Here is a 22,717-nt window from a genome sequence, read left to right as displayed (position 1 = left end):
AACAACTTGGTTTGCTTTCTTTATCCAGGGAAATAATATGAATCTGACCTAAATTAACTCTGGCCGTAACATTTTACTATGATGTGAGCTATTCACAGATATTAACTGGTAAATGACACAATTATTGACTGTTTTTGGAAATTTACAGTGTAATCATGACTCAAGAACAAAGTGACCCAGAAAATGAATGTCAGAGGCAGCACAGGGTCTGAGTGTCAATACATACTGAAACAGGACAGAGGGAAAACTTCAAGGGGAACTTTCTTCTAGGCTTGCTAATGTGGGCTTTCTCTTCCCCAGACAGCCCCACACTGAAAAAGCTTGTCTGAGCATGTGGGGAATGTGGCTCTATCCTCGCATTGGTAGATTTTGTACCATAGGGATCAAATAGAATGACATTTAACATAACGTCATTGAAGCATACAAAAAAAAAAAGCTTTTGATTATTAAGTAACAGTAACAGTGGGTGTATTTAAACCACTTTTTGTGTATTATTCTCTCTCCGGGTTCAGGAAATCACTAGATTTGTTCCCTACAGGATATAGAGAGGAGATAAAATCTAAACTCTAAACCAGCTGCAGGATTAGAAGAAAAAAGTACCTCTGCATTAATAAGCAACCTGAGAGCTTCCACATGGTCAGAGAATTTTTAAGAGAAGGAACTGTAAGCATGCCTTCCTCATTTTACTGGTTAAGTTCAATTTAGGTCAACAAATATGTACTATAGTCATGTACTGTTGAGTCTTCAGATACATTGAGATGAATAAGATTCAGTCCTTGATCTAATAAATATAGTAGAGCAGGCAGATAGAGTGCTAAGTGAGAGGAGTCCTGGTGGTGGTGCAACGATTAAGCACTTAGCTGCTGAAAAAAAGATTTACAGTTTGAACCCACCTAGCAGCTCTATAGGAGAAAGAGCTGACGGTCTGCTTCTGTAAAGATTACAGCCAAGAAAACCCTATGAGGCAGTTCTACTCTGCCATATGGCTTCGCTGTGAGTTGGGACTGACTTGATGATATCCAACAACAATACCAGGCAGAGGTGATATCTCCGACAGTGTGGCAACACTGTGAGATGTTTGCATCGGTCAGCATTTTTAGTTTCAAGCAGCAGCAACTGACTCTGGCTGATATGAATTGAAAAGCAACACAACAAACTCCAGTCCTAGAACTGCCGGGAGGTTTGGAAAATCAGGCACACAGTTTGTGAAGCCAGAGTAGCAGCCTAAATAATGCCTCTGGGTAATATGGCTGTTGCTGCTAAATCCTGGAAACCACAGTGAACATGACCCTTATGACAAGCCCTGGATCCTGTACACCATGACTGTCACAGCCAGGAGTAGCCATAGCTCTCGCAGCTGCCTCTGCTCCCCCAAGAGAGTGAATTCTTCTTTGTCCCTGCTTCTTTATGTTGCCAATTCCTAATTCCACGTCCCTGCATGCTGTGTTTGATTAGCCACTTACAAGTTGCTTGCCTCTCCCTTAGCTATGAGGGTAGCTGGGAAAGGGAATCACTTTCATGACGGCTTGTTGCCATTGTAGTATGTGGATGGGGTGAAGGAGCAGATCTGAAACTTACAATTTAGTATATCACAGTCTCTTTCAGCTTAAATATTCTTTTCCATGACTTTTTTTTTTTTTTTAATTTCCCAGTCTCTCTTTTTCTCCTTCTCCTCGTCCTCTCCCAGTTTCTCTCCACGTGACACCTATGGTGGGGGAACCGACAGGACATCACGGTGTGGGGAGAGAAGAGCACATGGAGCTCACGTTTTTCCATCCTCACCCTGGCTGTTCGCCTGCTATGGGGAGCCTGGTTTAGTTCTGGCCCTTGACCAACCGGCCTTTTTAGAAAATTGTGCCAGCCTAGCGTCCATTGACAGATGATTCATGCCATTTTTCTTGAGTCAGGAAGGTATAGTACAGCCTCTTTGTCCTAACTCCTGACTTTGGCAGGTACACTGGACCTCTTGGAACCTTCCATCCCCACACTGAAGGATGTGGGAATACTTAATCTTTGATTTGCCCTCCCAACTGGGCAAAGCATATAGTGGTACAGGCTAGGTGGCTAAACCCAGAGGCCTTGCCTCCTGATACATTTTGTTCTCCAATACCTTCCGATATGTTTCTGTTAATACCCCCTCAGAGTTCCACTCAAGCGCTGACTTTCTTCTTCCTGTAGGCTGGGGTGGAAGGGGCTGGCTTTCCACACCCTGTTTCTTTTTATCAGGAAACAACATCTGTCCATACCCTGTACTTTCTCCAGGTACGGTAAACTCATGGCTGTAGGTAATCATGATTTCAGGGGAAAAATTGAAAACATCTTGGATTAGCATGTGTAACATATCAACTCAGTCAGGTGTCTGTATGAATCTGTACAAGAAATATAGATGGGCATGGGGGGGTGAAGTGGTTAGAAGAGGCCTTCTTAAGGAAGTGACTCCTGAGCTATGTGTTGAGCATAAACTAGAAGGCCAACTTTAGGTATCTTAGATTTTGATCATATATGCGAAGTAAATGGCTCATGTCCTTATGTTAAGGTCAGAGGAGAGTTGGGAAGGCTTTCCAAGCAAAAATTGCCTCCACCTGTCTGCCTTTGTATCTGATCGTCCTCAGAAGCCTCATGTGAGTCAGCAGAATGTAGAGCGTTCACTTCCTCCACACTGGTTGATGGCTGAAGACACAGCAGAGTGTGTGAGGACTGGGAGAATCCCTTACAAGAAAAGGTGTGAGGAACTAGCAAATACACAGAGAATTTCCTTCCGTGGGGGGAGAGATCAGTGTTTAAGAACTATTTCAAAGAGTCCAAAGGTCAGAGTTTAGACTTCAGGGCCAGGGGACTAGATTATAGTGAAAGACAGCCAGAAATGCTATTAATCATCAAAAATACAGAGACAGAACCAGCCCCCAAAGAGGAAGTCATGGGGCTGAGGGCTCTAGGGGGGTGGAGGTTAGTTCTTGGGAAGCACTGAGGAAGGCAAGTGCACAGTATGAGGTGAAGCTGGTGACAAAATTAGTGTTGATTCATTGCAGGTACCATCAGGAGTTGAACTGCTAGATTTAATACCTTACCCTTTTGAGAATTAAGCTACATGAGAGCATACCACAGGGAAACACTGATAACAGTATTCCTTCCTGGTATTTAAGGAGTTCCTTAGATGCAAATGTTTTCTGGGAAAGGTAGAAACAGTGTTAGGTACTAACATCTAGCTTTGACTTAACGTCTCAGTTATTTAATTTAGTGATTGCTTATCAGAAACACTGATGCACAAATTACTGATTTAGCGAGGTGGAAATAAAATGAAGTCTTGCCTTCAAGTAGGAAAGTGAAACTGTATAAACACACACATACACACAATGAGACAAGGTGTAAAGCATGTTATGATAGAACTGGATGAAATTTATGAAGAGGGAGAAAATAATTCAGATTAGGGCCAATCGGGACTTCTTGGAGAAGAGCGTTTTTCTCATTGGGCCACATTTAAAGGTAGGCAGAGGGTATTCCAGGGAGAAGAAACAACATCAAGAACTTAATCCGTAGGGCTTGGGGGAAATGGTGAGACATTTGTTTCGGAAATAATATAAACAACATAAGGGTATGTTAGGTTCTAGTTAGGAAATGAAAGGCCTGTGAAAATGGGCTCAGTTTGGATATTGGGGTAGCCCAAGTGAAGCTTCAATGGAGCTCTTGATGGGTAAAGTGGCTTGGGCAGTGTGAAACCCCAGATGCCTTAGGGAAGAGGAATGGAAAAAGGAGGCGGAGAAAGCACTATATGGAAACTTCTTTTGTTACCCTTTTACTATTGTTTACTCTAGATAAATTCTCCCATTAAGTTTTGTGTTCCTACCAAGCAGGGCTTGTCTCTGTTCTTTTTCTGGTTTTCATCTAAGAGGGACTTGCAGGCTATAGAGATGCTGTATGAACGAATAGGAGAAATATTTTTGATTTTCATTTTTAACATTTCTTGTCTCTAGTAGGCACTGGGTTGCACTGGGTGGTGTTGCAAATAAGAAAAACAATTAGTGTACCTTTCATTTTACTAATTTTTTTTTTTTATTTTGCAGTTGCCATGTTCTGATTTTTTAAGGAGGGAAAATCCCCAAGCTGAAAACGGGCAGGGAATTGGGAGGAAATATCAATAAGGGTTCCATCTTGCTTATTAAGCACATTTAAAAAAAAATTTGGGACATTTGGGAGGGTGAAAGGTCAAAAGCTCTCCACTGTACCTGCAACGTCTCTTAGTGAAATTCACAGTGTTGATGAAAGGGGAATTCAGTGAGCCACCCTTCTCACCTTTGAGTCACCAAAAGAGAATGTGGTGGAGCAGGTTCTACGACTGCATGAAAATTTATTCACACGGAGATGTTTCAGTTCTTGCCAACACTGAGACAGCCTCTTACTCACTGGCAACCATCAAACCAGGTTCTATTCCTTTTATAGAAATGGAGTCATATTTCCCAATTCTGCTTACTTAGATCCATCTAATTTTTCCCCTTAATCCTTTTCCATTTATTTCTCTTTCTGCCTAGGGTGAAACTCTAGCATCCGCCCTCTTCCCCTGGTTTCAGGTGAGGAATCTGAATTGTGGGTATCGTAGTTCTCTTGCCTTTCAGAGTTTCCGGTTGGGCAGCTTTGGAGCCACACGGTAGGACTTCCAGTCCCAGGTGGCCACACGCAAAGCAAAGCTTGCTGGAGGAGATTACCTGGTCTTGGTAGAGTGACTTTTTTTCCTAGGAAGCCAGGAAACAGGGGTGCTTTTCATGTTCACATTCACTAAAATTATGTGCCTGAACTGAAGCAGCTGGGGCTCATTTCCACAACTGTAAGTGCTGTTGTTATTTTTCTTTAATCAATAATTATTTCGCCACTGATACATGCTACACACTAGGAAATTGTGTAATTTCCAGAAAAATTGAATAAATTAATTCTTTCTTCCTTCCCAAGGCTCGCTTGGAAAAAAGGGAAGGTGACTGATACTCTGTGGGCTTGTTGGGATATGCTTTAGAATAAACGACAAGACAGACTAGAATAATACCTTGAGACATGGCTTAGGATTAAACAATTTATAAGGAAAAGAGGAAGTCACACAACATTAAACGGCAAATGTAAAAAATAATTCACTCTGACTTGCTTCAATTGTAGAAATACTCTGAAATTTTTAAATATTTCAAAAAGGCAGGCCAAGTATGATGAAAAGGTTGTGGACTCTGAAGTTAGATAAACTTGGATTTAGTGATCTCCCTGCTTATCTGCTTATTAGATGTGTGACCTTTGGCAAGATGCTTCACCTTATCAAGCCTCAGTCTCCTCATCTATAAAGTCGGGACAAAACCTATCTCATTGGATTACTAGAATTAAATCAGCAGAGTGCCTTGTGCTAACTAAATGGTTAGACAAAAACTGATAGAGAGTGCACTTGGCTTCATTCTAATTAAGTTTCAATTAAGCTTCAAAAACAGATCAAAGTGGATGTAGTGAAAATTCTGGTGCCTCCCACTTAATAAGGGCCCTCTAACTCCTAAAAAAAAAAAAAATTTTTTTTTTTTTTTAACTCCTTGAAAAAGTCTAAGTCCATATTCAGTGGGTCCAATTTTAGGATTGATATTGGATCACCTAAGTTAGTGGCTGATATTTTCCTAGCAATAATTACTAGGTGGTAATGATTATGCGTTTCAGGTATATTCTTAGAGTCGTCTCCTCCTCAGAGGTGATGGTTCAGCACTCCGCTGCTAATCAATAGGTCATCAGTTAGAACTCACCAGGTGCTCCCTGGGAGAAAGATGTGTCAGTCTGCTTCTGTAAAGATTTGTTGTTGTTGTTGTTAAGTGCCCTCGAGTCGGTTCCGACTCATAGCGACCATATGCACAACAGAACGAAACACTGCCCAGTCCTGCGCCATCCTTACAATCTTTGTTATGCTTGAGCTCGTTGTTGCAGCCACTGTGTCAATCCACCTTGTTAAGGGCCTTCCTCTTTTCCTCTGATCCTGTGCTCTGCCAAGCATGATGTCTTTCTCCAGGGACTGATCTCCCCCGACAACATGTCCAAAGTATGGAAGACGCAGTCTCGCCATCCTTCCTTCTAAGGAGCGTTCTGACTGTACTTCTTCCAAGACAGATTTGTTCGTTCTTTTGGCAGTCCATGGTATATTCAATACTCTTCACCAACACCACAATTCAAAGGCATCAGCTCTTCTTCGGTCTTCCTTATTCATTGTCCAGCTTTCACATGCATATGAAGCGATTTGAAAAAATACCACGGCTTGGGTCAGGCACACCTTAGTCTTCAGGGTGACATCTTTGCTCTTCAACACTTTGAAGAGATCCTTTGCAGTACATTTGCCTAATGCAATGTGTCTTTTGATTTCTTGACTGCTGCTTCCATGGCTGTTGATTGTGGATCCAAGTAAAATGAAATCCTTGACAACTTCAATCTTTTCTCTGTTTATCATGATGTTGCTCATTGGTCCAGTTGTGAGGATTTTTGTTTTCTTTATGTTGAAGTGTAATCCATACTGAAGGCTATGGTCTTTGATCTTCAAAAGTAAGTGCTGCAACTCCTCTTCACTTTCAGCAAGCAAGGTTGTGTCATCTGCATAACACAGGTTGTTAATGAGTCTTCCTCCAATCCTGATGCCCCATTCTTCATTAGTCCAGCTTCTCGTATTATTTGTTCAGCATACAGATTAAATAGATATGGTGAAAGAATACAACCCTGATGCACACCTTTCCTGACTTTAAACCAATCAGTATCCCCTTGTTCTGTCCGAACAACTGCCTCTTGATGTATGTAAAGGTTCCTCATGAGCACAATTAAGTGTTCTGGAATTCCCATTCTTTGCAGTGTTATCCATAGTTTGTTATGATCCACACAGTCGAATGCCTTTGCATAGTCAATAAAACACAGGAAAACATCCTTCTGGTATTCTCTGCTTTCAGGCAGGATCCATCTGACATCAGCAATGATATCCCTGGTTCCACGTCCTCTTCTGAAACCGGCCTGAATTGCTGGCGGTTCCCTGTTGATATACTGCTGAAGTGATTTTTGAATGATCTTCAGCAAAATTTTGCTTTCGTGTGATACTAATGATATTGTTCTATAATTTCCACATTTGGTTGGATCATCTTTCTTGGGAATTGGCATAAATATGGATCTCTTCCAATCAGTTGGCCAGGGAGCTGTCTTCCATATTTCTTGGCATAGATGAGTGAGCACCTCCAGCACTACATCTGTTTGTTGAAACATCTCAATTGATATTCCATCAATTCCTGGAGCCTTGTTTTTTGCCAATGCCTTCAGAGCAGCTTGGATTTCTTCCTTCAGTACCATCGGTTCCTGAACATATGCCACCTCTTGAAATGGTTGAATATCGGCTAATTCTTTTTGGTATAATGACTCTGTGTATTCCTTCCATCTTCTTTTGGTGCTTCCTGCATCGTTTAATATTTTCCTCATGGAATCCTTCACTATTCCAACTCGAGGCTTGAATTTTTTCTTCAGTCCTTTCAGCTTGAGAAACGCTGAGCGCGTTCTTCCCTTTTGGTTTTCCATCTCCAGCTCTTTGCACATGTCATTTTGTTTTCTTGTGAGGCCCTTTGAAATCTTCTGTTCAGTTCTTTTACTTCATCAATTCTTCTTTTTGCTTTGGCTGCTTGACGCGCAAGAGCAAGTTTCAGAGTCTCCTCTGACATCCATCTTAGTCTTTTCTTTCTTTTCTGTCTTTTCAGTGACCTCTTGCTTTCTTCATAGATGATGTCCTTGATGTCATTCCACAACACATCTCGCCTTCAGTCACTAGTGTTCAATGCATCAAATCTGTTCATGAGATGGTCTCTAAATTCAGGTGGGATATACTCAAGGTCATATTTTGGCTCTTGTGGACTTGCTCTGATTTTCTTCAGTTTCAGCTTGAACTTGTATATGAGCAATTGAGGTCTGTTCCACAGTCGGCCCCTGGCTTTATTCTGACTGATGAGATTGAGCTTTTCCATCATCTCTTTCCACAGATGTAGTCAATTTGATTTCTGTATGTTCCATCTGGTGAGGTCCGTGTGTATAGTCGCCATTTATGTTGGTGAAAGAAGGTATTTGCAATGAAGAAGTCGTTGGTCTTGCAAAATTCTATCATTCCATCTCCAGCATTGTTTCTGTCACCAAGGCCATATTTTCCAACTACTGATCCTTCTTTTTTGTTTCCAACTTTCACATTCCAATTGCCAGTAATTATCAATTCATCTTGATTGCATGTTCAGTCAATTTCAGACTGCAGCAGCTGATAAAAATCTTCTATTTCTTCATCTTTGGCCCTAGAGGTTGGTGCATAAATTTGAATAATAGTCGTATTAACTGGACTTCCCTGTAGGCGTATGGATATTATCCTATCACTGACAGCGTTGTACTTCAGGATAGATCTTGAAACGTTCTTTTTGACGATGAATGCAACACCATTCCTCTTCGAGTTGTCATTCCCAGCATAGTAGACTACATGATTCTCTGATTCAAAATGGCCAATACCATTCCATTTGAGCTCACTAATGCCTAGGGTATCAATGTTTATGTGTTCCATTTCATTTTTGATGATTTCCAATTTTCCTAGACTCATACTTCGTACATTCCAGGTTCTCATTATTAATGGATGTTTGCAGCTGTTTCTTCTCATTTTGAGTTGTGCCACATCAGCAAATGAAGGTCCCGAAAGCTTTACTCCATCCACGTCATTAAGGTCAACTCTACTTTGAGGAGGCAGCTCTTCCCCAGTCATCTTTTGAGTGCCTTCCAACCTTGGGGGCTCATCTTCCAGCACTACATCAGACAATGTTCCGCTGCTATTCATAAGGCTTTCACGGCCTAATGCTTTTCAGAAGCAGACTGCTGGGTCCTTCTTCTTAGTCAGTCTTTGTCTGGAAGCTCAGCTGAAACCTGTCCTCCATGGGTGACCCTGCTGGTATCTGAATACCAGTGGCATAGCTTCTAACATCACAGCAACACATAAGCTCCCACGGTATGAAAAACTGACAGCCATGTGGGGGATGTAAAGATTACAGCCTTGGAAACCCTGTGGGGAAGTTCTACTCTGTCCTGTAGGGTTGCTATGAATTGGAATCAACTCAACAACAATGAGTTTGGTTTTTGGTTTAACATAATTACATGATTATCTTAATTCACAATGGTGATTTTTAAAATATGGGTGGTGTATTGAATCTAGGACTTATGAAGTCATAATTATTAGTTACAACTTTTTTGAAATCCTTTGTTACAGTTCATTTATAAAACTTTAAGTGCTTGTGCTATTTATTCCAGTTTTCTCAATATATCCCATGGCTAACTTAGAGAGAGAATTTCTTTTTTCTGTCTTCATCTTAGAGATAATAACATCTATTAAGACAGGGTCTGTTAAACACAACTTTCCCTTAAAATATATTACTTAATTTGAAGGACAAAAGAAAATTTGAAATTACATTGATTTTAAACTTGAAGTCAAGCCGTTATTGAGTCTTGGAAAATTCTGTCTTGAGAGACTTCAGAATTATGTCCCCACATGTGCCTAACTGTCTGTTAATACTAAGGATCCCCTATGATAGTTGGTGATACCTGACGGTGACAGCGACCAGTATTTGTGATGAGTGTGAAAAGTTTCCTATGGGATATGCCACATAAACATAAGCCTGTTCAAGGAGATACACCAGTGAGTTTAGGGTAGCATTAAAATGAAGATAAGGCAGAGAAAAGTTGCAGAAGCACTTGATAATCACAGTAGACTGCAGAAGGTGCAGCATTCCTTTGTTGATGAATACCATCCATAGTCTAGTTTCTTTAGGAAGTGTCATTTGTTTAATGGCTACTTAACGACCTTATAATGTTCCTGGTCATGGATTAGCCCCTGAGATTAGAAGAGTGACTGAGGTATCGTCCTCGCTGTGATCCTGGTCGACTAGCGAAGATATGTACTGATAAATAGTAAACAGAGTAGGTGCTAATTCACCATTCACTCCCAGCATTCACAGAGTCAGTGTTAGTTAAATTCCCGCTCCTTACAAGGCATGGCCCTCAGTATCAGGGAATAAAAAGAAGCCTTCATAAACTGTCACTTGGAAAAAAAACAAAAACAGACTCGAAAGCTTGTATCTGAGTCAATCAAGGGGGAGTGGAGTCACTTCCCAAAACATGGAAGAGACACCTATCAGGATGTCAATGGAAGGGGAGGTCACAGTGTACCAAATAGGAAGGGGAAACTGTGGGATGTGGTGGGGCTTTGATCCGGCCTGGAAGGATGTGCAAAACTGAGATTTGCAGAGCAAGGTGAAGGGAATATCTCATGAGGAGCAAAGTTTTCCAAACTTTGCATGTGTGAAGTGATTTTAGGCAATATATGGAGGGGGCAGTTAATAACATTGAATTACAGAGTGAGAAAGTCATCCTAATTTAATTTCAATTCTTCAAGGCAAAAATGTTTTATTTTTGATGTCACTTTAAAGTCTTCTAACACTTGTTTGGGAGCCTCTGGATGGTGCAAACATTAATGTTCTTGGCTGCTAACCAAAAGTTTGGAGGTTCAAGTTCACTCTGAGGTGCCTCGGGAAAAAGTCCTGGCAATCTGCTTCTGAAAAATCATCCATTGAAAACCCTATGGAGCACAGGTCTACTCTCACATACATGGAGTTGCCACGAGTTGGAGTCAACTTGACAGTAACTGCTGTTTGTGAGGGCAGTGGTGGTCGAGGGGTACAATTCTTGCCTTCAGTGCAGGAGACCCAGCTTCCATTGCTGACCAATACATCCCATGTACAGCTACCACCTGTCTACCAGTTGAGGTTTGTGTTTTGCTATGATGCTAAACTGGGCTCAGCAGAGCTTCCAGACTAAAATGGACTAGAAAAAAAGGCCTGGTGATCTACTTCCAAAAAACACCCTGTGAAAATCTTGTGGCTCCCCAGTCTGATCCTCAGCCCATCATGGAGATGATGTAGGGACCTGGTGGCATTTTACTCTGTTATGCCCAGGGTCACCATGAGTCAGGGGTCACCTCAATGGCAGCTAACAACAGAACAATGCTTATTTAATCTTTCTTTATAGCGAAAATAGAATAGGCAACAGGCTCAATGATATTAGCAGGCAAAAAGTATTTAGTTATAATTCAATAGCTATTTTTAAGTAAGATTTATTTTTACAGTTATTGCCTACTTATTACTGTAGATACTGTTTTGTTCATTTATGGTATGGATAGAAACTATTCTTTAAAAGATTTTTCTGTGCTAGAAAGAGAATCAATTGACAGAACATGTAAGTAAAAAAAAAAAAAATGGTTCAGATGGTACTTGGCAATGAAAAAATCGCGAAGAGGTGATAGAATGCCTGAAGTTTGAGAAACACTGAGGTAGGGGGAATGTCACATAAAAAAAAAATTAGGAAGTGAAATTGAATAGGCTGTTTTTTTATGTTTATAGAAAGGAGGGATATTGAGATAGTCTACGGGTTTTTGGGCGATGATGCTGGAATAAGGTTGATCGCGATTTGGACTTAAGCTTCTAGATGGTGGAGAATTCAAAAAGGTTTTGAGCCAGGGGCTGATGTGTTGAAACTGTGCTTTAGAAAGATAATCCAAGGAATGATAAACAGGTGAGTTGGAGGGCAGGCATCGGGAAGTACCGAGAGCCCTTTGGATCCAGGTTTTGATACTGGAAATATGAATAAATCAGGCATGTTGGGAATGAAGATGGAAAAGAAGGGAGTGATAAGGGAGTCAATCGAGAAATGAAAATTAAATAATAATGATAGCCAATTGAAGTGCCCTTGGAGTTTTAAGCTTGGGGGCCTAATAAAAAATCACAATAATGCTGAAGAAATGAATGGGAGCTAGTCTATATGGAGGAAATGATGCTTTGCAACTTCAGACAATTTTAGGGTAAACCTTAAAGTGGAAAGAGACACTGCATTGTTTATCATGTGGAATTTGAATTCTGGAGAGCCTTCAGGGTTGGCCAGAGAAATGGAAGAGAGAGAGCCCTCCTTCATTAAAATAAAATCTCCTACTGCCCCTCCTCCTGCCCCGCTTAAGGTTTAGGAGAGTCTTCAGCTGCTGGGGATGGGAAGGTGAAGGAAGAGCATATGGACTCTTTCCTCCCAAGGTTTTATTTTCTCTTGGGGTTTTCCCTTGATTACTACAGCCACCCTTGTGTGTAGCGATATGCAGTTTCTTTTTAGGGTCTTTCTTCAGAATAAACAAAAACATCCTTATCTCTAGTCAGGAGACCTGCGACTGGCTTTCTGTTCTAGGAACGGTAGAGGTAAATTTTGTGTGTCACCTGTTTCTATGGGGAAAGGCATGTCATTTGGAAAGGCAAAGTCCCTCCTTCATTTTTTCTTGTCCTTCCTCAATTAAAAAATGTGATGAATTACTTTATATAAACCGTAAGTATTTATATAGGCATACATAATAAATATATAAAGATAAATGGATATCACAAAAACTTCTGTACTTATCTCCCAGCTTAAGAAATAAAATATTAGAGATTAAAAAAAAAGCACCCACCCAGCTCTGGCTCCCCTCTCTCCCACTTTCGGGATTACCACCCTGTCTTTGCAGTTGATCGGTCAAGTGTATGTCTTTATTCTTTTACCTACTTTTATTCTTTCCACAGTTATGTGACTATATCCTTAAACAGTATATGCCATTGTTTTGAATGTTTAAAGCCTTTATATAAACATTAAAGTTTACTTTATTCATCTGCAACTTGGTTTTTCTCTCAAAATTATATTTTTGAGATTAATCTGGGTTGATTCTTGTAGCACAACTTGTTTATTTTTATAGATGTATGGTATTTTGCCATCACCAAGGACAATGTAATGGACGTTCTTACACATGCCTCTTCAGGTACAAAGTAAGAGTTAGAACTCTATTAGAGTGCATCTAGAAATAGACTTCCTGAGCCATAGGCATACATATCTTCAGCTTTATTGGATATTGACAAATTGCTCTCCAAAATATTTATACCAAGTTATGTTTCCAGCCACAGTGAATGAGATTTCCTCTTTCTCCACATCCTCAATGCACTTCTTTATCTCAAACGTGTTAAGGAAATGTTTACAGACATAAGGAAAAGCCAGAAGCGGCATCTGGGAGGCTCTTGGGTGTGTTGGTAACACTCCAGTCTCTAAAATACAGTGCAAAAGTTGATCCCAAATAAACTTCCTTATTTCTCAACCTTAGGGGAAGAGATTGACTGACTTTTCCATTACAGAGGCGTTTATGTATTTAGTATTAATGATAATAATGATTAATAATAATATTGATAAGAACTGTTTACATCAATTAAGTGCTTATTGTGTGTGAAATTCTATCTTATGCACTTTAATAGTATTATCTTATTCAATTAATTTTTTGAGGAAGACAGTGTCGTTAGTCCACTTTACAGATGAGGAAACTGATGTGTGGAAATATTAAGTCAATAGCTAGTAACCAGGGGTGGTGAATTTTGTATGCAGTCGATCTATTCCTATAGCAACAGGTGGGGTGGTATAGGTGAGAACAGATGGGAAGAGAGTCACCAAAGTACCATAGCCTGTAACTCCAAAAGTTTAGACTCTAGTTAATTAATATTTAAGTAGCATCAATGAGCATACTTAGATAATGGCAGGTAGCAAATAAGTGCTATATTCACACTGTGGAGAATTCAATTTTATCTGGAAGGAGTATAAACAGATTCTTGCCAGTGACCAAACCAGAGTCTTAGAGACTGAAGAGAGAATGTTAAAGAGGAAAAAAATGGAAAATAGTTTTTTAGAAAATAAAGAGAGGTGGAAAAGCACAAGATATTGTTAAGAAAATGAATTCATTTATCTGATCATTAATTCAACCAATAATTTCTTAAACATCTACTATGTGTGAGACACTGGGCTAAGTTCTGAGATTCACAGTGACTGATGTGCTAGGAAGTGTAGTATATGGGGAAATTGGTGCAAAAACATGAAAAGAATAAGACTGAAAAGATAGGTCACCTCTGATTACCAAAGATTTTGAATATCAGCCTAAGGGATGTGCACTTTATTCCGATGGTGGGAGTCAGTGTAAATCCCTGTGAAGTAATGGTTATCATTCATTCAGTAAGTACTTATTATGTAAACTTTTACTGAACCTCTGTTTTACTTAGTGTTTAGGATACAGTGATCAAAAAGTTTATAGTACAATGCAGGTGACAAATAAGTCTGTAAATTTTATAATACAATTTGTGAATAAAAGCAGAGGTTTGCATAGTACAGAGTTGCCTAACCTAGGCTGGAGAAGTGGGGTGAGGAGAGGGAGGACCAGTCTGAAATATTTTCCAAGATCTTTTTTGGGGTAAACAAGATTGTTTGAAGAAATTTGACAACTTATCTTAATCTCTAAAAAAAAAAATTTTTTTTTCTGATTTCAAAAGACTTACACGTTCACCAGAGAAAATTTGAGAACTACAATCATACCTAGCAAGGATGATCTGTGTGTATATCCTGTTAGTCTTCTATGCCTATAATAGATGCTAAGAATGAATAATTTACAAAAAACAGTTATATGACCTTTTTAATTTCACTTATCAATATAATATACATTTTCCATATCATTATACTATTCATCTATACAACAACTTTAAATTTCTTATTTCTATGTGAGGTAATATCACCTATCCTCTATTGTTGGAGATATCTGCTTCTTCCGATTTTTGTGTTGTTATGAATTGTTCCATGCTAAATGTGATTCTACAAAAATCTTAGATTATAGCTGTTTACTTTCTAAGATAAATTTCTAGAATTTGTACTTTAGATCATAGTACCCATGAACACTCCTGAACACATTAGACAAGAGAAGGAAAGCCCTTATAGAATTTTTAACAAGAGATTGAATTGACAAAACTTGCATTTTAGAAAGGTCACTCTGAAAAGCTTTTGAGGGGAAAGTAGATAAAATCAGAGGCAGAGGACCAGGTAGGATTTATTGCAGAAATCTGGGTGAACGCAGAATAGAGTCTACACAAAAGAAGTGGCATCAGTGACAGGGTAGGGAGATTTTAGAGATATTAATTTAGTAGCAATTAGTAGATTAAGGGCAAGGTGTGAATTACCTTTCAGTAGGTAAGTGGGTGGGTGGCATTGTCCTCGTTCCCTTAGGTAGGGAAGACAGGAGAAACAGGTTTAGGAGGAAAGATATCCTAAGTTCATGTCTGGTGCATGTTGACACGTCTGTGGCCATCCATACGGAGATATTGTTTAAGCAGTTGCTCAGATCTCTCTGTCAGGAGTGAAAATAGGCAAGAGATAGATTTGGGGGTCATTAATCCTTTAGGTCATTAATTGTTGGTTGCAGCCCTAGGTGTAGATGGAGTCTTCCAGGGGTATTAAGGACTGCAGCATGAGAAGGGTGCGGGCTCAGGGTTGTACCCTCTGGGGTAGTAACATTAAGGTTTAAGTAGAAGAAATGGCCACAGTGGAGACTAAGAATGAGAGGTCACAGAAATAGGAGGAAATCATTAGAGGAGATAGTGAAGACAAAGAAGAAATTTTCAAGAAAAGAGTAGTTATCAGTGTTACATGCCACTGCAGCATGAAGTAAGAATAAAAGGCGTTCTTGAATTTCACTGGAAGCCTTATCAAGAACAGTTTCAGTAGAATGGTGGGAACGGACACCAGATTGCCATAATTAGACCTGTGTTTCAGAAAGATGAGTCTAGCAGTTTTCTGTGGGGAGAATGGCTGAGGAAAGGAAGAGACCAGCAAGTGGAAGACCATGCAATGGAGTGGGCACTGGGGCTCCAAAAACCCAAACCAAACCCGTTGCAGTCAAGTCGATTCCAATTCATAGCAATCCTGTAGGACAGAGTAAAATTCCCCCATAAGGTTTCCAAGGAGCTGCTGGTGGATTCAAACTGTTGATATTTTGGTTGACAGCCAAGCTCTGAACCACTGCACCATTAGGCCTCCAGATAGGAGGTAATAAGTCCTGAACCAAGGCAGTTATAGTGGCAGTGGATATAGAGAGACTGTGGCAGTAGAATTTAACAAGTAGATGGATATGGTATATGAAGAAGGAGATGGATTTCAAGAAGATTCTGAGATTTTAATCTAAAATGATTGGGAAAATGGTGAAACCATCAATGAACACAGAATTCAGAAAAATAAATACTTTTTGTTGATGGAGATACTGTTTTTGTTTCCTAAGGCACTAAGAAATAGAAAATACCACAAGTGGTGGTTTTAAAGAACCAAAATTTATTTTCTCACAGTTCAGGAGGCTAGAAATCCAAATTCAGAGTGTGGTTCTAGTGGGGGGTCCTTCTTTGTCTATTTCAGCTTCTAGTAGCTAGCCATCCTTGGTGTTCTTGGGTTTGTAGATTCATCTGCCTTCATCGGCATCAAATAGGGTCTGTCTTTCCCCTATGTTTGCTTAATGTTCTGTGTAATCTGCTTTTTATAACTTAGAAATGATTAGGCTTAGGGCACATCCTACAACTGATATGGTCTCATTAACATAAAAAAGAATGCTCTATTCCCAAATGAAACTACATCCACAAGTATAGGGGTTAGGATTCTAATTACTATTTTGGGGCGGGGGGAACACAATTCAACCCATAACAGACAGGGAAGGAAAGATAAGTTCTCCCTTGGATATGTTGATTTGAGGCGTATATGAAGCTGTACAAGGTATGGGTGGCATTCATACGAGGACATCGTGCAGGTGTCTGTTACGGTTCTTCTGCTCAGGAGAGAGATCATGGTGAGAGGCACAAAGCAGCCGTGGTACAAATAGAATTTGCAATCATGGGAAAGGGTGGAATAGCTCAAGGAGATTACTGAGAGTGAGAAGAAACAGAAAACCTTGGGAAATGGTTAAATAAACAGATAACAGAGGCAGAACCACTGAAGAAGAGAGAGAAGGGATGATCAAAGCAATAACAGGAAAACCACTGGAGTATTAATTTAAGAAAGCAGAGGAAAACAGAGTTTCAGGAGGCTGGGTGATGGCCAAAGCAGACACCGCAGGCAGGGCAAGCAGGAAGAGAACCACGGAAGGCCTTGGGTTGGGCTTCTTCCAACTCTTGCTTTGCTTAGGAAATGTATTTTTAGAATCTGTCGTAATACTGTGATTTACGTTGTCTTCTTATTTTTTTTCAATTTCTACATTGTTTTGTATGGAATGAAATAATTAACTTTATTTTCATTCTACAACATAGCTTTCAATCTCTCCTTCTTCTGACTCATGGAAATTTACCAGGACTACAGTTTTATGAAGAACCCTGGTGGCGCAATGGTTAAGAGCTTGGCTGCTAACCAAGAGGTTGGCAATTCAAATCCACCAGCTGCTCCTTAAAAACCCTATGGAGCAGCTCTACTCTGTCCTATAGGGTGGCTGTGAGTCAGAATTGACTCGATGGCATACAACAAAAGAGCTTTATAAGAATTTATTTTCACACCCTTTTTTTCCATTCTAAAGGAAACAAATTGTGTTAATTTCAAAGAAGATATTGATTCATATATTAAACTTTTATTTGGGGAGGGGTGAAACTTGGCTTTTGATATTCATATGGAGTTCTGATGGTGCAGTGGTTAAGAACTTGGCTGATAACCAAAATTCCTGTAGTTTGAATCCATCAGCTGCTCCTTGGAAACCATATGGAGAAATTCTACTCTGTCCTGTAGGGTCGCTATGAGTCGGAATCAACTTGACAGCAATGGATTTGGGTATATATACATATATAGAGATTATCTATCATCTCTCTCTCTCTCTCTCTCTCTCTATCTATCTAATCTATCTATCTATCATCTATCCATCTATCTATCCATCTATCATCTATCCATCCATCCATCCCTTTCTCTCTCTCTCTCTCCTCTATCTCTCCCTCTCTCTACCTATCTATCTACCTACCTACTTACCTACCTACCTATCTATCTATCTATCTAATCTATCTACCATCTATCCATCTATCTATCTATATTGGGAGGGGAAAGGGAGGGAGTGGGAGTGCCCTGGTGGCACAATGGTTAAGTGAGTGGCTGTTAACCAAAAGGTCAAATTTTCCAATCCATAAGCTGCTCTGAGGGAGAAAAGACTTGTCTGTTCTAGTGAAGATTACAGCCTAGGAAACCCTATAGAGCAGTTCTGCTCTGTCATATAGAGTCCGCATTGAATTGACTCCATGGAGCACCACACATAAACACACACACACACATACTCATACACACACATATATATTATCTTTTTCCAATTGCCGTTGAGTCAATTCCAGCTTTCCAACTCATGGTGACCCCATGTGTTTCAGAGTAGAGCTATGCTCCCTAGGATTTTTAATGTTTGTGATCTTTTAAAAGGAAATTGCCAAGTCCTTCTTCTGAGGCATCTCTGGGTGGATTTGAATTGTTAACCTTTCAGTTAATAGCTGAGTGCTTAACCATTTGAGCTACCGAGAAACTCCTTTAAATATATACATATCCTATTTTAAAGTGAGAATGAGTATGCCTAGTGCTCTTCCTTTTTCACTTAATGTATTTTAGTGATTGACCCATGTCATTGCATATAAAATGCCACATTTTTTTAACCACTGTGGTTATAGATATACAAAAATGTATAAATTGGTCCCCTATTGATGATTTTTATGTAATTTCCAATCTTTAGCTAACATTAACAGAGCTGCAATGACAAGATGTTGGTCACTGAAGGTCAAGGAGCCATCGATGTCATGGTTTAAAGCCTCCTGCAGGCCGTGCTGGCCTTCATGTGTAGCCCTTTGCTGCTGACCCTGCTCCTGCTGACCCTTGAGGATGGTGCTCCACAACTGGATGCCCTGCTCTCTCAGCAGCTTGTGGGGCAGGCTGAGGGAGTGCCCCAGCAGCCTGGAGGACCTGGAGATGTATTCGGTATCCAGAGGCAGTTTTCGAGGGACACTTATCTGAGGAGGAGAGTGAGGGGATGACTCAGTCTACTTCAGAGGAAGACTTGGAGACAGTGGACCCCTCAGAAGATAACTAAACAGTCTCTCTTTTATACTTATAATAAAGCATTCTATTTCCCTAAAAAAGAAAATTATTTTGCGTAGTGACAGGATACTAAAATGGAAAATTTGGCTAAGATTATAAGATGGTTGCATTCTTTCTTCTTACCACTCCCCAAGTCCACCTACCTCTACTTCTTCCTCTACCCCACTCATATGCCTTGGTCTTATAAACTGCTTCCTTGCTTCCTCAATGATCTATGCTCATTCATGCTTTCACACTGTGTGCATTGTATTCCTTTTAGTGGAAGCACTATTCATCGTTCTTCCTTTCCCTGTAAAGTCTTGTGTGGAGTTGGCATTTGAACTTAGATAGCTTTACCTTTAGAAACCATTTCATAAATACTGCATGATACCTCGGGGCAGCCAGGCTCAAGGGTGTCTCCTGGCTTCTGGGCTCTTATATTTCATGAAAAATGTTACTACGTTCATCCCTCTCTTTTGTTATAGCAGCATGCTCTGCCATCCTTCCTCTGGGTCTGACCACCACTCGTCAAGGTTTTGTTTATATTTGATTCATCAATTCAGGTGCCATTATGTTGCTTCTCTCCATTTAGAATTAAAAAAAAAAAAAGAAGAAAACTTAAACATAATGACAGAAATCCATCTTGCTAAATAATACCCAGTCATCTTAGAAGACTTGAATAAAGGGAGCTGCGCAACTATGTGGGCAGGTTTAGGTGGACATTTTCCTGGATGCCAAGTGATGTTAAAAATATTTAACAATGGGTATGGCATGGACACTGACCCATTAGAATGGACATCTGACCAATCGTAACACATGCTGGCTAGCATGTCATACTAAATACTCATTCTGCCAGTATTGCCTGGCTCTTATAATCCTCCAATTTCTCCCATTTTCTAGGCCAGAATGGTGAGGGGTTTCTTAGAACGCTAACTGTGAAGAGTGGGCATGTTTCTCTGGGCTCAAGCAAAAAGGGAATTAGGTACTGATGGCTGAGTGCATTGCTTCAGCTTCCCTTTTACAGAATTACATCATTTATGGAATTACTATCTCTCATACTGTTGGCGGTTTCCTAAGGTTGAAATTCCCTGTGATTAACCTATACACTCTTGCCTGTTGCAATTTTACAACAATTTACTTCTCTTCCAGGATTTGTCTTTACATCCAGCAAGCTGGTTGAAAATCTTGATATTAGAGGTCTCTCAGTAACCTCTTTTTTCCTTAGATGTCGTGATGTGTTTTCTTTGGTATTTATTATTATTGTTTTTAAATATAACAGAATAGAATTTGTTAACTGAACAGAGATTTTTGTTTATCTGTAGCTGTTCACTTTTAATAACATTTTTTCTTAGTAACCTTTCAAATGTGCATACAACAATAAAGAAAACCATCTATTATACTATTCAGTATATATGTATGCATACTATATAAATACACATACTATATAAACCGGATAGTATATTGAATGCTGGCACTTGTTTTCCTTTATTCTCAGTCTTGCTGATCACATAGGATTTGGCTAACTCAACAGTGCTATAAGAATCTGTTTACAATGCCTTTTTTTCTTTATAAAGCATGTATACCTCACTAATTTCTTATTAATTGGTATTATAAGACATTTAAGTAATGTATTATTATTTTTAATCAAAAAAGGCAGTAAGAACTGAAAGTGAACCCTGTAGTAACATTTTTGAATGACATTTAATATCCTCTCTTACTTCTGTGAATTCCACTTCATTTTATTTCAGCATTTGAATCTCCTGTTAATGAGTGTGCTTCCTATTTAATTTGAATAATTTAACTGATTTTCTCATTCTAGTCTTTATTTCAGAGCATGGCTTTGAAGTGATTGCCTCCTAATGACTATGTGGTGATCTCCCTGGGCTTGTCTGAGGGTGAGGGTGGGGGAGGGTGCTGTTGAGCAAGGTAAGGCGCACCCTTCACTGTGGCTCGTGGGTTGAGCTGCTGCCCCAGACATACACCACACACTCCTGGGTCACTTCTCAGTGTCATCCTCCTTTTGCCTCAGATAGGCTTTGGCTGGGAGGGCGCTTACCTTCTCAATGAGTCTGGATAGAAAAAAGTCATTTCTTGACTACTGTTTATCTGTGCACCATATTTCCACCTTAGTAGCTAAAGATTTTTCCTTCTAGTCACAGTATCCTTTCATAAGCCTTGTACGAGCCTCTTAATCTGTCTGTGTCTCAATTTCTTATCTGCAAATGGAGCTAATAACCTTGGTTACTTTTCTCCTCAGATACTCCGTCCAGAGGATTTAATAAGCTGACACTCAAAGGCACAAGTGTCTAAGATGATAGGGCCCTCCATAAAATCAAATTATTGTTATTATCATCCTCCCTTTGTCCTGCCAGCAGAATAATAACACCCACATGGGATCCTGTATTTATAGAGGGCTTTGTATTTTTCACGGTTTTTTGTGTTTCATAATTTACACTAGCCTCTCTCTGCACAGTCTCAGCATCATGCTTCCATGGATTAAGGATTTGTTCAGCCTCTTCTGTAAATCTCTCTTTTCCATTAGCTCTTCATTTTTCTGCCAGTTCAGATTATTATTTTTTAGTTCCATTTTGTCTAAGGCTTGAAAGATTCTCCCTATATCAAGGCTGCTTGTGGTGTATGGGGTTTGGATAATGTATATGTAATTTGGCTTTTAAATTGGTAACTCTCATTAAAAAAAAAAAAAAAAAAAAAATCTTGCATTATCCAAAGAAGACTGGAGAGATTAAAGATGAGGTGGGGGTCTGATAGAACTTCAGAATGGAGGCTAAGACCAGAAACGAACTTTAGGAGCTTTTCAAGACACAATTGAACTATCAAAAGGTGGAGCCTGGACAAAAGTTTACTTCTTTGGATAAGCCTTAAATGTTTAAATTGGCCAATTGATCCCCTTTCATCTCCCCTCCTCTACCAGGAGGCCAACATCCATTAAATGCTAACACTTGGCAGCTCTGCTCTGTTCATTGTTTATATCCTGAACTAGAAAGATATGCTGGGCTCTTCATCCCTCTATGATCTCCCGGGCTGCCTTTGGATCTGGTACCTATTTCTGGTTCAGAAAATCCCCTGGGACTTTACACAGGCACTAGTTTAATTAATGCCAGGTTTTTCCCATCCTCTTTGAAAAGGGTCAGACATGGCTTTGGTCAGTATGTCTTCGGTAATGATTTGCTTTCCTTTCCACCATTCTCCTCCATACCTCAGGTATCACATACCTTCTGAGGCCTCAGGATGTACGGAGTCTTCTTGAGGTTTCCTTGCTAATACCGAAACTCCAGACCTTTCTGTTTTGCCTTCTACCTGGATGAGTCAGTGTGGTAACTGGAAGGCAGTCTGTCCTCATGACTTTGCTGTTTAAGGGTTTCACTGCTAGAGGGTGGCATTTTCTTCTTATGATCCTTGAGATCATTGGTGTTGAAGTGGTCTTTATTAAATTGTTATTTCTATGAATGAAATAGCCAACTATCTAGTATACAAAATAAGCCCATATGTTGTAAGGAATGAATATTAAAACAAAAAATGGTAAAATTTGGATGCATTTCTCATAACAGTCCTGATGTTAAGTCAATTATTAGGTGATGTGAATTTGATTGGGAAATTCTTATTCCACTGGAAATTGAGAGTGGAGAATCATGATTTTTAACTTTTCCATGTATATCCAATATGTGTCCGAAAATTTAGTGTGTGGCTGAAAATTTAGTGTATCATATAAGTACATTCTACT

At 39.7% G+C, this 22,717-nt stretch overlaps 1 protein-coding gene and 1 long non-coding RNA gene across 18 annotated transcripts in view; both read left to right on the top strand.

Annotated features, from left to right (window-relative positions):
* MACC1 (MET transcriptional regulator MACC1) overlaps positions 1 to 22,717 on the top strand; it is a 230,068-nt gene that overhangs the window by 132,858 nt on the left and 74,493 nt on the right. The window contains exon 6 of one of the 17 annotated variants that reach the window (XM_064290051.1): positions 4,527 to 4,565. The exons of the other annotated variants lie outside the window; for them this stretch is intronic. The gene's annotated coding sequence lies outside the window, so the exon portion shown is untranslated. The remainder of the gene's footprint in view (positions 1 to 4,526; positions 4,566 to 22,717) is intronic. 17 annotated transcript variants of the gene reach the window in all.
* LOC111749717 (uncharacterized) lies at positions 4,572 to 21,688 on the top strand. Its single transcript, XR_002784912.2, has 2 exons — positions 4,572 to 17,703; positions 18,635 to 21,688. It is a non-coding gene; the product is annotated as an uncharacterized LOC111749717 (long non-coding RNA).

This window comes from Loxodonta africana, chromosome 8 (assembly GCF_030014295.1).
Source record: "Loxodonta africana isolate mLoxAfr1 chromosome 8, mLoxAfr1.hap2, whole genome shotgun sequence".
Classification (NCBI taxonomy): Eukaryota; Metazoa; Chordata; class Mammalia; order Proboscidea; family Elephantidae; genus Loxodonta; species Loxodonta africana.
This window is presented reverse-complemented; position numbering and strand designations above follow the sequence as displayed.